This window comes from Panthera uncia, chromosome C2 (genome assembly GCF_023721935.1).
Source record: "Panthera uncia isolate 11264 chromosome C2, Puncia_PCG_1.0, whole genome shotgun sequence".
NCBI classification, from domain to species: Eukaryota; Metazoa; Chordata; class Mammalia; order Carnivora; family Felidae; genus Panthera; species Panthera uncia.
In genome coordinates, this window is record NC_064810.1 from 132,508,088 (window position 1) to 132,526,238 (window position 18,151).

The 18,151-nt window shown below is 38.9% G+C and overlaps 1 protein-coding gene across 1 annotated transcript in view; it reads right to left on the reverse strand.

The window, feature by feature from the left end:
- SATB1 (SATB homeobox 1) overlaps nt 1–18,151 on the reverse strand; it is a 106,021-nt gene that overhangs the window by 86,339 nt on the left and 1,531 nt on the right. The gene's annotated exons all lie outside the window — the stretch shown is intronic.

Genomic DNA, 18,151 nt, shown 5'->3' on the forward strand with positions numbered 1-18,151 from the left:
CCCCCCCCCCCCCGCCGCCTTCCTCCTCCGCTCCGCACCCCCTTCCTCCTCCTCTCCCTCCCCCCTCCGCCGCCGCCGCCGCCGCCGCCGCCACTTTCTCGCTCGCTCCCGCTCCCCGGACGCGGCGGATGAGCCGGCCCCGCTGGGGAAGGGCTCGGGGCGGCGGCGGGCGGCCGGGAGGAGGCTGCGTGCTCGGGGCTGGGGCTGCGAGTTAAAAAGCAGAAAGACAAGTAACTAGTGAATGAGTGAGGGAAGGGGTGGGGGGGGTGGGGGAGCGCACGATTTCCGGCCCAGGGCGCGCAAGAATTTGTAATGAGCTTGATTAGAGTGAGGCGGCCCGACATTTATTACACACAATACCCAGAATAACAGGGCGCCGCGCGAGGGCTAGCGCCGGCCGCCGCCAGGCGCGCCGGGGAGGGCGCGGAGGGGAGGGGAGAGGGGGCTTCCCTGGCAGCGGCCGCCTCGGCGGGGAGGGGAGCGCGCGGCGCGCGGGCGGCAGGGGCAGGTGTGCGAGAGTGAGCGGGGCGGGAGGAGGGGCACGACTGGCGGGGGGCGGCGGGGGGTGGGGGGGAGAAAGTGCGGGGGAGGAGGGGGCGAGGGCCAGGGCGGGGGGGAGGGGGGGAGGGCGCCAGGGGAAACTAACCAACCACCCACGCGCGCAAAAGCCTCAGAAGGGAGTAGGTCGGGAGCGTCGCGGGCGGGCACCCGGGGGACAGGCGAGGCGGGGAGGGCGCAAAGGCCCCGCGGGAGAGGGGCCCGGGCGTACAGGTGACGGGCACAGAGTACAGAGGTAGGGGGGACTTCAGAAGTGGCTGAAGGGGACAGACAATTGGAGGTAGATCTCTGCGGAGAAGCGCGGAGGGTGCAGAAACGTTTGCACAGGAATAAAGGCCGGGAGCCTTGAAAAGAAAGCTCTCGCGAATATTTATCCTCAAAGGAGGATGAATCCCAAACTATTGAGAGCCAACATTAAAAAAAAAAAAAAAAAAAAAAAAGATGAGTAAGAGCGTTCTGTATCTAGTCAGGGGTGGGTTCAAAACTCCCTCACTTCTGAGCCATAAAACACGTTGGAGGAAGAAATACGTGGCCCATAGAGGCTGAGCCACAATTTGGGTCACTTGAAAGAGATCTGACTTGTTATCACAAAGGAGAAGATGTCACCATTCTTAAATTAATTCACGACGAGTAAAAGAAAAGTTTGGATGGGTAAATACATCTGTCGTAGCAATAAATACTTGTGTAATCTAGGGTAAATTACCCGGTTAGATTAATGGTCATTAGCACAGAAGTATGATCCTCTTATTTAGATAATCTATTAAATATAGTTCCTATAAAAACGAAGAACATTACCATCTCATTCAAAACAGAGATGCAGCGTTTATCGCTTGGGTTTCAATACTAACATCTTAGAACCCTGAAGGCAGTTAATCATTAAACAGAACCAAAAATGTTGTAAGAATTATTTTTCAGAGTACACTAGTAGGGAAAAGAGAAAAATCGGTCAGATAAACATTTTGTTACACATAAAAAAAGCAACAAGTTAGCACAAGTACTGAGATAAGAGGGAAATATGCAAATTAAGCTCTTTAAAGCTACCAATACACTCTTAGAGACACTGTTTACATTAGAAATCTAAGAAAAGCAGAAGGTAAAGCAGAAGATGAAGTATAGGAAATAATGGCCTCCTGGGGAGAACAAGTTTAGGAGAAACACAATGAAAATATATCACTCTAATGGCACCCAAGTTTCACCCACAAACCGGAAAGGTTAGTCAAAATCGAGGAAGGCAACCGTGAATCTTGGCACATATAAACCCAAGCCTTGAGCAAAAGGAAGAACATGTAATAATAAAACACAAAACACAACATTGAAAGCAAGAAAATAAATATAAGGCAATCTTTACCAAAAAAGCCCACGTGATGTCACATTTTTAAAAGCTGAAAGGTGGGGAAATACGGAGGAGGATTTTGTAATTGAAGTATAAGAAATACAATCAATAAGGAAAAATACAAACGTGTAAAAAATGTAGCACTGCTGTCTGAGTTGGTATTGTGGATGGAAGAGCTTAAGCTTATTTCAGAAAGATATTTAAAAGAAAAACACAGATAACTGGTTACCATCAATTATCTCTATGACAATGATTTTTGCAATGATAGGTTAAATTAGGAATTTCCAAGATGTAGATTTTAATAGTTGCTTCAAACTGGTGATGCCTGACACGTTTCCCTGAAACCTGCTTGGATTTCAGCAGGAACAGTGCATTCTAGTATCACGCTGTGCAAACTTCCAGGGGAGCAAAATTTTAAAAAATAGAAAAATTATAATGGGACTACGAAACAAAATTTATCCATGCAACTTCGCCTCAAGTTAAATAATTTTAGAAAAAAAAAAAGAAAAAAGGGAATGAAAGTTGTTGGAATACAAAATTTGAGCAGAGAAAAGACTAAAAAGGGGTTACTGAAAACATTAGGACACAATGGAATAAAATACTGTAAATATGTTTATCCTATCATTTACACAAATAAATAAGACAAAAAGATCCTGATTGCCTTAGTCTCCTAATGATTTGGCCAATACTAATGTAATGTGGGAATTAAAATAGCAGTCTTTAAATCTGAATAGAACCTTTTAACTAGGAATTACAAGCTAATTCTTAAACACAACCTAAGTGTGTAATAAGGATGGACATGGCCTTGGAAAATGATAAAATAAATGAGGATAGTGACATCTAACAATGACTTCATTACAAAGAATACCGAAATAGTATCATTATGTATATGTTAATGACATATGTATATACTAATTTTCCCTCAAGTACATTCTTTATTTCAGAACTGTATAAGAAATGACATAAGTAAAATGACACACAAAAGCTTATGCCCTCCAATAGTATATAGTACGTTAATGAGCTTACTTACTATATATTCTCTCCCTCTTTAGAATACTCATTATAACCACTGAACGTTGGCCAGTGTAAACCCAGGTTGAGATAAAGAAGAAAAAAACATAATTAGGAAAATACCACCTTCCTAGGCATAGGTGAGGATAAACAATTATGGTGGAGGGGGGAAAAACATCAATTTATTCCATACAGGCATCTAATATTTGTCAATAAAGATGCAAGTATTGCAAAAAAAAAAAAAAAGTTAAAGTAAACTTTATAAATTAAGCTATCAAAATATAAAGCCTCAGGAACATGAAAGATCACAAGTCAAATACATGAACTATTATTTAACACGTGGATATATGGTTAAAACACAGTGCATCCATTTTTTTATCCCATGAGAAGGCATTCAAACTGGCTACACAAAAGTAGCAAAGATACAATATTGTAAAAGATACACAAGATTTTTTTTTAAAAAACTTAATAATGAAAGGACTAGTGCATATTTCAGATGGCACCATATTAAGATAAATATGCAGGCAGATATCCGAAAGCATTAAAACACATTCAGAGTTCTGAATAGCACATACATTTGTAATAAACAGAGAAAGCATTTAGAATCTGAACGCTTTTAAGATATGGCAACTCCACCAGTGACTGTTAGCAAAGCAATGCTTACCACCATAGCACTTTCTAAGGACATGTTTTGTTTTGTTTTTTCATCTTTTTAAATTCAAATACAGTTGGCTATCTCTCTACACTTTTAGAGCAGCACAATTTACGTAGCATATTGCTCTTTTTATCGTGTCAACTCTTTGTTTTTTGGCTTTAGCTGCAGGTGGTGTTTTCCATATATGAATTTCTGGGAATATGGTCTGTGTTGGCCATATAAGGATGTCTATTGGAGCCATATGTTTTGCTGTCATGTGTCTCATTTTGTCTGTCTGAAATGTCAGGACTGATTTCCACATCGTTTCTTGAATGGACCAAATACAAATTTGTAAGAGCAGAGAGGAAAAAGCTGGGGCTGGAACTCACACAACTTTGTCAAAACATATATTGGAGAGGAAATGCAATATCCTGTAAACATTTGCACCCTTCTTCTCACATCTTATCTGTGACTGACATCATCACAACTGCACAATTTAGGAGAGAATCTACTTGGTCAAGTTCAGAAGTTTGCAGTATGCGGATGCATGCAGCTCAATCAAACAGACCTCACATCTTTGGAGGTCATGGTATGACACATGTTAGCTGCCCTACTCTGAGCCTGGGGTCCAGCCTTGAACTTGGGGAAGGGGAGGTCACGCTCTTCTTGCTTGGTGAATAAATGGAACTCCGACTGAGCTTTCTCACTAGTCTCACAAGAAGGTATGACCTCCATTTCTCAAAGCTTCTTGCATTGCTCCTTTCTGAAAGTCATTGCAGTCTTAATCAATTAACAATTATTGACTTAATAAATGTTTTGCATACCAGACTGTAAGCCTTATGAGAGCAGAGATGGTCTTGCCCATTGCCATATTACCAGGAATTCATGCACTGTCCTTGCAGTATTTACATTATGAATAAATAATTGAGAGCAAAAAGCTCACAGTGTCACCTGCCACCAGCCTCCCCTGCTAAATGCAATGACAGTTCCTTTTAGAGTTCACAGAAGTGAGGAGGAGGGAACTGTGGGGAAAGTGGCTACAACATTTATATTTGAATTCACTGAAATTAAATAAAATTTACAATTGAGATCCTCAGTCACGATTCAAATGCTCAATAGCCTCACGTGGCTAGTGGCCATTGTGCTGGGCAATGTAGTCTACAGAAGACTTCCACCCCTGCAGAAAGTTCTCTTGGACAGCACTTATCTAGAGAACTTCTATAAAAGACAGCAAAGTAAATCCAGGACCTAGCCAGGAAGAGTCTTAGAGGTGCTGAATGGCTTTCAGACATTCTAATGATGTCCAAATTGAAATCATTTTCCATTTTAGAATTAGCCCATAGATCTATAAAGTTGCATGGAAATGAGGCTTGTGTGCCGCTGCACACAAATTTAAGACAACTTTCTAGGCATGTCTGTATCTGAAAGGGTCCTGTAGTACATTTGGAATAATATGCATTTACCCCAAATGCTGCTTTCCATGAACATTTAAATAGCTCACAGGTGAAGTTAAAAACCACAGAGTCATTTCCCACCCTCATTCCCACCCCAGAATTAAATAAGCATAGTTGCCATTAGAAATGGCTCTTTTGGAAGCTTTAAAGTAGATACCTACTCAAACTGGGAGGGCTTCCAGATACCAAACAAATAATGGTGTACTGCAGGAAACAATAGCGAAAGGCTTGACTATCTTTCAGGAGGGATAAAAGAGAAATGATAATGAACTCTAAACATGGGGCTTAAGGTTTTTTGTTTTTGTTTTTTCCCTAATAAGTGAGGTTTCAGTTATAGCCAGACTGATAGTGATCAAAAGTTATTTCCTGATTACCTTGGGGCAGATGTAAATACCCACTGGTAGCTTGGGATATGGTCTTAATAGACAAGGGTCATTATTAAAACTGAGCAAAGAAAAGACAATGCTTAAGCCAGTTTGGGGAGTGCTGGATAAGGGAAATGAACAGCCATTGTAGATGGCTTCTAGGGCTTGACAGGATATCTGGGCCTTTTACCCAGAAATACTACCTTTCTTAACAAGAATTGATCGAACAAAAATTTTTTAAAGCTACCTTTCCTTTCATGGATGCCGGTATGGATCATAACCTTGACAAGGCTCCACGGTAATAGTTCCATCAAGATTGGTATCTCTATCTAGACTCACATCCAAAATTGAGTAGGGAGGGGGATTCTTGTCATTGCTGTTGAGTCCTCCAGTGTTGATATCACCACCAAAGTACTTACAGTTTCAGGTTACCTCATTCTCCCATTGCTTCTGGAGTGCCCTTCCTCCCCCTTCTCACCTGGGGACCTCCCTTCTGCCAGCTTGATCGAATCGCTTCTGTCTGAAGCCTCTTTCCAGCTGTTCGTTTTTTCCTTTGATGTTCCGGCACACTACCTGTCCTTCAGTGCAACATTCTGTTTCTACCTGTCTGCTCCTCCAAACTGCAAGTCGTTAAGCATTCTGAGGGTCTATTTGGGTCTGTATTCCTGGAGTCTCTCACAGTGTCATCACAGGAAAAGGAATCCAAGAACTGTTCTTATGAGAGAGTACTCAGAAGAATCTTAGGAAGATTCTTGCAAACTCAGGAGGTAAAGCCAGGTGCCAGGATCAGAAGTTAGCTCAGTGGCTTCCCAAATTTGCTGCACATTAACATGACCTAAGGAGCTCCTTCAACAATCCAGATGGCCAGGCTGCACCCCGCTGCAAAAAAAATCAGAATGGCTGAGAGTGGGAGCCAGGCATTTGGTTGTTTAGAGCTCCTCAAGGTGATTCCCGTGTATAGCCAGCTTTGGCATTCGCTGGATAAGGTAATGTTTTGGAGAGAGGAAGTCAAATAAACTTGCTAGGACATCTTCAAAGTGAAGTTTTCAACCCAATCCTCAGGTCACTTGGAAAAGTCAAGGCTGTTCCAGGAGCCAGCACTTGCCCCCCAATTTAGGGAATGTATGTGCAGGCAAGCTACTTGTTTCAAACAAAAAAAGGTGGGCGCAAGCTGTTAGACCACTGATTGGGTGAAACAGTCATGGTGTTTGAGGAACCAGGATAAATTAGCATTTGGGCACTTGCCTGAGATTTACTGAGGTGCCAGAAATCCTGTGCAGGTATATGATTTATCATTATAGACATAAGTGACTAACCACAAAATTACACGTGGAAGTTAAACTCGAAAACCAGTCTATTATTTACTGGAGCCAGAACCATCCCAGTTTCCTCTAAGTCCTTTTCAACATAGATGAGCATGAATTTTTCTCCCTGAAAACTTCAACCTTGAGTGGGTTTCCCCTTGAACAGCTGAAAACTGTTCTGCTTGCTTCCAGACTAAGTCCTGCACTTAAGCAGAACCGAAGGATTCGCGTCGTCCCTGCCAAGGAGCTAGTGGCGGGGCGTCACAGCCCCTGCAGTACCCTCGGGAAGTTCAAGGGATTTTAATTCCAGCGAAGTCAAACAGCAATCGTTCCCAATCAACCTTCAGCCAAGACATATCAACCAAATCTTCTTAGTGATGTGAATGTTATTGCTCGTGTTTCCTGGTTTAATTGGAGGGAGGAACAGTTTGAGGTTACAATGGACCTGAATCTTTGTCCAGGTTGTTTCTGGGAGTATCAGCCAAAGGCAACATCTGATACTGTCCTGCCATTCCCACTGCCACAGGGCACTGGAGAGGGGCTGTCCATCAGGAAAGAAAACCAGGAACAACTGCATCACACCTGGACAATGACTAAATACCGCTATAACGCTTGAAATTTGTTGCAGCAGCAAAGGCGAAGTTTAATAGAAAAACTAAAGTGCATTCTATTTGGGACGAGGGAGAAGATGTGGAAGCAGACTGTGGTGATGGTTGCACAGGAGTGTGGATGTAATTAATGCCACTGAATTGTACACTTAACGACTGTCAAGATGGAATATTTGTGTTATATATCTTTTACTCCAACAAAATAAAAACAAAAAACTAAAGGAAAACATATATTCCTAAAATTGGCAGATATGTATTATCATCAAAGTATCATGCCAAGCAGAAAACCAATGAGCTACAACCTATCGAACAGACCTCCCCTTACCGCCAACCTTCCACTGCTTTGTCCTTACCCGCCAACAGCCACAGTCCAGTCTATGCTCGATAATTAATTCATATGATGAATACCTGACCCAAGGATAATTAACATGGATTGGTAATTAGAGACCAAGATCCCACCCGAAGTAGGTAATTTGATGGTCCTCTGATGCAAGAAAATGGTTCTCTTTTCAGATTTTATTCTATACGATGGCACGTTAGCAACAGCAGAGAAAGAAACATAGACAAAACCAAACAAGTAAGAGTACTGTAAGTCCAAAAACTATTTTTGGATGTTTTCAAATGAATGAAAATGAACTATACTCATGAAATACTAGCTGCTCCCAATTAAAGAGCACTTAAGAGTGTTGAACACTTGCATGCACAGTCACACATGTATGGCAACAGTATAAATGCAGTCAATGTAATAATTTATAAATTGTCTCTGTATAAAGACTTTAGATTCTATTTTTTTTAAATAGAAGAATAGAACCTTTTGGTTATAAAGAGCCCAGAAGGCTTTCAAATTTAATTCTATCAGTCACTTTTTAGTGATACTAATTAGGATTAAAGTATTGACCTCTGCATGCAATAATACATAATATCATCTTTTTCTCTAAAATATTGTCCTATATTCTGTTTCCTATCATCTGTTCTGATTTTATATTAGGGATTTTTATATTAATGATGGGATTTTTAATGTATTAGAAATTCATGTAAAACTTAGATCTTACTGCAGTTCATACCTACACATAGGTATTTTTCTGACGGATGCATGACTAGGGAAATATGAATACACAGTGAAGCCAAATTAAAATGATGTTTATTATGTATAAAATCATAAATAAAATACTTAAAAATAGTTGCACAGTACAGCTATTGCGAGGGCACATCCAGTTACCTATTTTGTAGTTGCCTCTTGCTTAACTCGTGTGTTGATTGTGGAATTTAATTCATTAGATAACTAAATGGACTATAAATATACATGCAAATTTCCAGCTGATCCGAAGCAAAAAGTTGATAAATAATGCTACAGCATAACTTTAAACACAGAACTAGTGAGCCTGGAGGCTATTTTTTTAATCATTTATTTTTATTTATTCTGTAAAGACTATTTTCATTTGTGTTTTTTATGCACACACACACACACACACACACCCTTGGGAAACAAACAAACAACATACTTATGAAAAATTTTGATGGGGACCAGCTTGTAACTGTTTTGAGACTGCACTGCTTTAAAAATGGACAATACCCACTCTTCTGTTATTTCTACCACTGAAAAAAAACACCACATATTCAAATTATATTTAATGAAGATTAAACTTATCTCTCCATGGAAGTGACAAGGCTCTCAAACATAACTTCTGAGTTCACTTTGCACAACGGGGTTTTGTCACTAAGCATTTACAATACTGCAAGCAAATGAAAAGGCATCTTCGCGGCCAGCACATGCCACAGTTTAGGATATAAACCAAATCTTGGGACATTCTCAATAGATTTGGGAAATCCAACTGTTTGGCCAACATCCAAGTATGAATACATGTATATCTGATACACATAGATCGTAACATCATACATGTTCACAGATAACATTTGTTCACCATAGAAGAGGACACTATGTAATTTAACACAACTACCACACTTTTCATCAGAAATTGTTTAAAACCCAGAGATAGCGTAACTCCTACAAAAGAGGAAAAAGGACATAGCGGGAAGAATAGCGGAGAAAAGGTAAGGAACCGAGATTTGGGTCTCGCTTTTTCCTTTGCTAGCCCGCTGAGTGACCCTTCCTAAGTCAAGCAGAATCGGGTTCTGCATCTATAAAGTGATGGAAAAGAATCTGATCATCTTTTAGACCACATAAAAAATTCTCTGCCCTCAAATGTAACTAAAAAAAAAAAAAAACAAACCAAGTTCACTTTAAAGAGAACATAAAGATATAAGGAAATTTATCACACCCTACATTAGATGTTTATCTCTATGTAAGAGACAGGTGTCAAACAAACAAATAAGAAAAAAAAAAACCCACTAAGGCAAAGAGAAACTTTAACTCACCAGATTCCATCTGTTACATTTGAATTCATGCATAATTGATTATCCATGACTGGTAAGTTCTTTTCTCACTAGCCGACCACAGTTTTCTAAACATTAGGTATTAAATCACTACTAAAGTAGACTACATTTTAGAAACAGCAAGGGCAGAATAAGAATATTTTAAATGAAAAATTACATGCCGGCTAATAATAATACAGCTGACCTATGTTTAAGGGAGAGAAATTTTAATCATGTGCATATTAAATATTAATAGCCTATTCTGTTATTGTTATAATAAGGTTAAGTAGGCTTCTCCATGCTTAAGGAAAGAGGGAGAAGTAGGAATGCATAATGGTGCAAAAAGATACTGAGACAGGAGACAGACAGAAGGAAAATGTGTCAACAATAAACAAGAGGAAATGAGAAAGAAGGAAAAGATGAAGGTGGAAACTAATCTCTATGTGTCATTATGACTGCCAGAGTACTGGCAAAGAAGCAGCATCCTTTTATTTCAATTTTAATCATTTCTGAATTTTAATACCCGGCTCCTTTTGTAATTCTCCTGGCATTCCCCATATGCCTCCATCCCAGCCAAAACACCAGCGTAAATTAAATGGCAGGCAACCACACCACTGATGTAGCCTCCCCAAAGAACCTACCAGGTGACCAAAAGCAAAAAAGTAAGGTATGTCTACCTCACTTCCCTGAGGACCTCTAGCCAATTAACTGGCTGAATGTTCTCTACTTTTTTTGATTTTGAAAAGAAGGACAGGAGTTAGGTAATCTACAGATAGAGAATCATTAAAAAAAATAAAGCAAGCCAGTAGTAATACAATAATCAGTGGCCATCAGGGCCTGGAAAAATGAGTTTGCTCTCACTGGCACTAAGGAGCATCACATGATTATTTAATTACAGCTCTAATTTTTGTCTCGTGGATGGCAACATATCAACAATTAATAGGGCAAATAGAGGAGACTGTTTTTAAAGAGACAGAATGTGCATGATAATGTAATAGGTCACACAGCAGTGCACCGCTTGAGGAATACTTCCTTTTGTGGAACTAAAGAGGACTGGCTTGCAAACAGCTCCATCCACGTTTCAAAAAGAAAATAAATTTAAAAAGCAGGAGTCTTTTTTTAGATAACTCTCAAAGAACTTTTCAGAACGTTTTAGAGGCGGCGAACGCAATCCTACTGCAACTCCAGCATGAATTCTAAGGAATGGAGTGAAATCTTTGTTAAAATAAGTACCCTAAATCTTAAAATATTTTTAAACAGTGTATATAGCTACAGTGAAAATTTTCTTTTCATGCAATAATTATGACAGATATTTACTCAATGGGATCCAGAAAAAAAGAATCGTTTTAGTAAAGAACAGGTACAGGTCAATCAGTCATGGGCCAGCAGTCTGTAGTATTTTTGGTTACACGATATCACAAAGACCATTACATGGGTGACCTGCCTGCACCCAGGTCTGGGTTGACTTCAGTACAGTTTGTTACTACACCAAACACCAAAGGACCATGGACCTACACTGGGATTTGTCACCTAATCCTGAAGGTCAGATGATAAGGGTAAAATAGACCCTGCTGCTATTGTCAAACAATGACAGCACATAGTTAAAGAAGAAACACATTCAATTATCCAGAAAACTGGGACATGTGTAGATTAAGTGTTCAGATAACCCCAGCAAAAACAGAAAATTAGAGGAAAAAAGTCTCTTTTCCCATTAAATCATTATTGGCCCAAGCCGAATTCACCATTTGATTATTAGTTTAGCAAATCTTTAATGAGCGCTCACTACACAAGACAAAGGATGCTATGAAGTTTCTCCTGTTTTATAGAACACAGACATGTATCTTACACTGAATTTCTTTTTTGTGGTCTTTTAATGCCTTGGAGAAATAAATAACAGCAGCACCTAAAAATTCATAAAGTGAGAATATTAGTGTACTTTGAAATGTTACATATTACAAGGTTACAAGGTCTGCATATCCAAATTAACCAGGGAATTCAAACAGTTAGCCAACTTGGTAGCATCGTCTAAGTAAAGCTAAGTCCAGCTTTAAATTCTAGTGCGGTCAACCTTTGTTGTGCCATGCCAGAAGCCAAAGGAAAACCCAGGGTTGACGTCTGGAACATGAATTAGGCTTAGACGTATCTCTGTGATCAATTGCTCCAATGTATCTTAAATATCAGGTTATAGAGAATCGTAAGCAAACATAACTTGGCTAAAGAAACAGTGACTAAAATCATTCTACAAAAAGAAGTATGAAGAGGTGCTAAATCAACTCCAGAAGCTTTTAATGGCTTTGGTTGGCCAAAGTCACCAGAGTACAAGAAAATGTAGGCGTCTCAAAATACAATGTGGGAAATATAAAACTGCAGAAGGACAACAAATTCTAATGCCACTGGCAAAACTGACCAAGTCAGTAACAATTTCAAAGAAAGGAGGAAAGACAAAAAAAAGAAAAAAAAAAAAGAAGAAAATTTTATATCCTGTGAAAAGTTTTAAAATTAAGTGCGGTAGAAAACAATTTGATGATTCTGGATGAAAAATCTGACTCCATACGTTCTAAAGGAATATTGTTAAAGGAGTCTAGCAAGCAGCAACTTGCATGCAAGAGTGTACATCATTCTTTTTTAACGTGACTGTTAATATACAGTTAACATGTCTCAGAAAAGGCTGTAATTAACTGTCTACTGCTCTAATAACACTAATAAGCATACAGTATTATTAACATACAATGACTCCATACAAAGTAAGACTGTCATTTTTTTTAACTTTTAAGATAACGTTCTAAATTGTTTTTGAGTCCTCTTAAACCACGCCAAAGAGAGCCCACCTTTAAGATTTTTCTTAAATAACAGCTATTAAAACGTTGTTCTTTCCTTTCACAGTCTGGAGAAATCTGTCTAACATGAAGCAGGACATCCAGGCATCATCTCAGTTGGTGGAAAGACAGTGGGAAAACACCTGGTTTATTTTCTCAATTCTATATATTCTGCTAAAATTGAACACTGTAAGCATTTTAATTTAGTTCTTCATTCACTGATAAAATGTGTTTATCAGTGAATGGGGCAAGGTTTGCTATTTCAAGAATCCCATAGCCCTGTTGTTAATCCCCAGTGATTTCCATCGTCTGGTTCACTGGAACAGGAAAACTCAATTGCATTCAACATCAAACAGCTAATTATGGATACGCTCTATTCAAGACTATCTCCATTTCAAAAGATATCTGCATATACTAGATTCTATTTTATTTACAATAATTATCACAATAAAATATTTATACCATAAAACCGCTTTTACCTTAAAGTCCTTATCGTTATAAACATTAAAAGGCCAAATTGTCATTTATATGCTCTTAACGGCATATCAGAAACCATTGAGTAAGACTAGAAAGGAACCTCCAGCAATCAACTCCACTGTATGCCTGGCTTCCTGGAAAATAGCATGTAAAGAATTCCCTCTCACACAGATTACTACCTTTTCTTTAAATATCTCAAGGAAAGAAGGTCTACTAATGTCTCCTGGGAGCCTCCTACCATACTTCACCACCCAAAGAAGAATGCCCATTGAAGAATTTTTGTTGGTATCTGGTCCCAAATCATCTCTAGCTGAGAAAAAGCAACACCCCAACACAGAGATCTCCCCCGAACACTACCTGCCCCCGTCTCCCCCTGTGGCTGTAGCCTTGATTCTCCATATGGAACTGATAGGAACTTTTTTGGCACTTACCCTCCAAATATCAGAGGCTGCTCTCCAAATCTAGCCCTATGGGAGAGCTCGCAAAAAGTAGTCTTTGATGAGGTGACAATGACGATGTTCTCTCTGGCACTGCTAGCAGGGCAGAAGCATCCCCAAATGAGGTGTTGCCAGTTGCCTGTGAAGCAGCTGGACCATGACTGCAGTTCTGAGGGTGCGTCACAAATCAGGTCATAGCTCTGGGTAGAGTCCACCCACTTCACCCAGCATAACGCCCTCCACTTCCTGCACACCTGGGGGGAGGAAGGGGTGCAGAGGAGGGGGGCCGATGCAGGTCCACAGACATTCTAGTAAAGGCACGGCCAGGTGCAGCCTGACATCTCCTTCTGTGAGTGTTTTCAGCTTCATTTGGGGAGTCTGCACCCCAAGGTCCTCAAAAATTTGTGCAACAATGAGCGGGCTCTAAAATGAGTGATGAGTGTAATAAAATATCGCACAGTTAAACATTTTATCCAGCAAGATCTTTCCTCCACTGGAAACTGAACCAACTCTTAATTTTTGATTACAAGATACTTCACTACCAAATGTCAAATAACTGGACTGAATAAATTTCAGCAGAATCTAGGGACATAAATGCTAGGGTACCAGTTAACTAATTTTCATCTCTCATAACTAAACTAGATCATCACATAAACTGAATTACATCCTTGAAAGTCCACTGAAAGAGGTGATTAGAATTTCTATTATGAACCTTCAGACAGCAACAACTGTGGCAGTGAGGCAGAGTAACTTAAAAGAATAAAAATAGGCCAATATGCTGGAGAAATGCTCTGCTACTAAATCTCACCCTGAATATATATACACACAATCTGTATCTATTTACTCTGAAATGAAATATCTGATCTTAAAAAAGACTTTAAAAAAATAAACAGCAAAAGGTACCGTTGGCGTAAGTTCAAAAGTACTAAATAATGTGTGTTAATGTGTTGATCACACTCTATGAAGACATCAAGTTTAAATAGACTTAACCATTGAGAATAGCACTTAGGAATGAGATATAAATTACCATAGTAGACACTTTTTCTTTGGTATAGTGAAGAAGAAGAACCTTGTGTAACAGATTTGATTTATATGCTGTATTAAGACCACATTCTGCTCTGATGTCAATGGAATATATGATTAGAGATTGACAACCGTGTGTAGATGATGGTGTAAGAGCTACTTATAGAACATAAGTGAAAACAAGCATTTTCACAAGTTAATCATAAGTTTGGGAATTCAGCTTTCACAGTATATTGAGCAGTATTTCCAGGAGTCTTGAAAGAGAAGGGGCTTTTAACTTAAAAAGAAGACAACAAGTGCATTTAGTATCAGAACCAAGTTGAAATCTCTCTTAAATGTGGCAGATTAACAAGAAGACAAAGGGGGCAAGCGTATTTTCAGAGGAAAGCCAACAGTATCAGTCAATCAATCAGTGAGCCCCACTTTGTCCTCACGTTAGCAGATCTCCATTAACAACTGAACCATTTCTTCTAAGACTTGGGAGGTACCACACTTGATCAAAGTTATTCTCTAAGTAATCAGATAGTTTAAGTAATCTCGTTGGAACTTTGCAGAAAGTTTCACAAACACACACTTCAATGTGTTTGGATGTGTTGGTCCTGAGGTTGCCCTAAGATGACTATTTTAAGTGGCATGCAGAGTCTTTTGGGGTTTTGATGTTACATTTGAGGTATGTAAAGCAAAAGTGCATAGCGTGCCTTTCAACCGGTTCCCACACGACAGAAATAAGAAGATATTACTCTGCTTTAAAGTTTTGCCACTGGTAAATGATTAAGAAAAACTCCTCTCGACCCCTACCCCCAACCAGGAAGAGCCTGAAGCCCTGGATTATAGTACAGGTAGATATTAAAATGGAGACAGAGCCGTTATTTAGTGGTGACAGGAATATAAATACGTGCGCTAACCTATAAACTGGTATTTACTTCAGGAAGGTAAGTAATATTTTTCCTCTGATTGCTGAGCTGTCAGTTTAATGCAGCGTAAATAAACAGTAGGTGCCTGCTAGCTCGAAGTAGGAAGTGTTCATTCCACACGAGGAACAGATTACTGAAGCCTGATGCTCATGATGCTGAAACATAACTTTCATTTTACCAGAAAATACACCCTACCGTGGATGATTTTTCGTGCCTGATCTATTAATTAACTTAACTCTGTTCTGTCAAAATGTAAACCAATTTGTTAAAATCACCCCAGAGTTCTGGAGTTTGAAAACCAAATCAATTTGAAAAGCAAGAGTAATGACCATTCTGTAATCTGATCACAAATGCTAAGAATGAATACTTAAAATAATAAGCATAAACTATACAAAGCTAAGACAAAGAACATATTTAAATATAGAACTTAATAATCTGAGATGCTCAATTTACTCAAAGATCTTACTCGTTTGCTAATTAAAAACAACTAGCACCTTTAATATTTCACAACCTTGTGCTACTTGGGTCTGTTCAATATGTATGCTTATTCTGCTCTCTGAAATATCTCAAAGTAACCACTCATAAAAATCAAATCACACTCCTTAATTCTAATAGACATATCACTGAGCTCTCCTGAGAGACGTGGCAAGTTTGAAGATCAAATGATGATACCCTTCCTAACAGCATTCATGTAAAATGTGGATTTCTTCCCATTTTCATTATACCACAAAGCTATGACAGTCTATGGCAACTAATTCTCTCCTTATACACAAGTGTTGAGTAAAATATTTCATGGCATTATTTAAAATGGGAACTCATCTAAAAAAGGACAGAAGGCAATTCGGGGAGGTTTCTATTTAAAATATGGACAAATTCTGATAATTAAACAGTGGATTGTAAAGGAAAAAGAGGGGCTAAAAAATAATGTTTTTGCCCTCAACTACAACATGTCTCGACATAGTCTGAAGACTGATTCAGTCGTATGCATTTATTTTACATACTTCATCAATCCCAAGTACTCATGTAAGAGTCACCCAAGACAACACGTTTTGGAAGAAATGATTTGTTTGTGTAAGGGGCACATCTACGTATGGCCCTCTTGGAAATTTACAGAGCAGAAAAAAAGCCACTAGAGTGCTTTATAGAGTCCCTGCTGTATATCCATGTTGTGTTTAGCTTAATAGTGTTTGTAACCAAAAGATTTTTATAATAATGAGGAACAGGTGCCTGTCACCTGACCTTTTAGGCCTAATTTACAATCCACAACCTGTCACATGAGAAAAATAATTGAAAGCCTCCTTCAGATACTTCAGTCTTTGCTAATTTAATGTAGTCTTTCTTAACCATCACTCAGCATACCATAGCTGATTCAATCACAGGTTCACATAGCTGGCAACGGACTGCTCTGCAAAAATAAACCAATACTCATTTTGTTGTTGTTCTTGTTTAAGATGCTGGGAGACAAAAGAACGACTTTTGTCGATTATCAACTGAAGAATATATTAATTTACTACCACAACTAAACAAAAGGCATTCCTTTTGAATACTTTTACATACAAAGAACTATTATTTATTACATATTTCAGCTTGTGGGAAAATGAGGAATGCATTGATTCTGGAAATAACTATTCAGACTTTTTTGGAAGTTCTTTAGGTCTTCTCTATCTTTTTTTTCCCCCTTCTCCCCCTTGATCCCCCCACCTCCTACCCCACACACATTTCAAGGCACTAGTGCTTTAGGAGGGAAATCCCTATCTGTTCTTTCTTCATCCATCATTTGTATTCATTATTCAGAAAGGAATACAAAATTGAGCAGTGATTTTTGTTTCTCTTGTATAATCTTGTTACATGTAGCCATACTTAAATTTAACAATGCTTTGTATTTTATAGCTACTGTTTACATATTATGCATTACATGCGACTGGACAACCCTACATTTAAAATATTGTTTCCATTAGAAAAAATATGAAGTAATAAGTGTCAAATGGAGATGAAGAATAAACATGCTTGGTATATTTATAAAATGCATAGTCACTTAAAACGTGCACAAATAGGATACATATAAATTGCAACTGTTACATTTTACATAGTGTACACATGGTCTAAAGTATATTTAATAATGTGCCTAGCCAAGTTAATTAAAGTATTTATGTCTGGTGACTGTGTTAAACACTTGGAGAGGTAGTGAAAGATGCAGCCAGTTACTTCTGCTAACTAAAGTTGAAATTATGCACTTATTATAACCTTTTCTAACAATGTGAGAAAAACAGAGTAAATATATTAAATTTGTTTCACAACAGATGCTTAGGTTGTTAATATTTAAGATGCCTATTCATGCTATTCCTGTCTGCACATTTGTCAAAAATGTAAGCTTGAATGCTAATGTTTGCCAGCAGACTGGAGCAGCCAGTATATGAATGTACTACTGTTCTACTAAAATAATATGCAATAGAAATAAAGGACTGCTGCTAAATCATAGCATTAGTCTCACACAGCAGATTAAAGGGTTTTAGAGCTAACACCTCAACCTTGGCTTTCTCCAGTCTTAAAGTACGGTTTTGGTTATTGTTGTTGTTGGCTTTTGCAGCTACGTTTTACTATAGAATCAATCTTACATTCCTGACCTCTCAGAAAAATCCACTTTAGATACGGTGTAAATTTCAATAAAGTTTCAACGGCATGACTTACTCGTCGGTAGCACAGACACTGGAGATTTCAGGGACTGCTTGGGACAAAACCTGACACCTACCAGTCGCCTTTCACTAATTTCTTACACCTCCTCTGTCCTGTTAGAAAAGTCAGGTCCCCTGGCCTCCAAGGATGCAAGCAGGGAGCCCCAGCCAG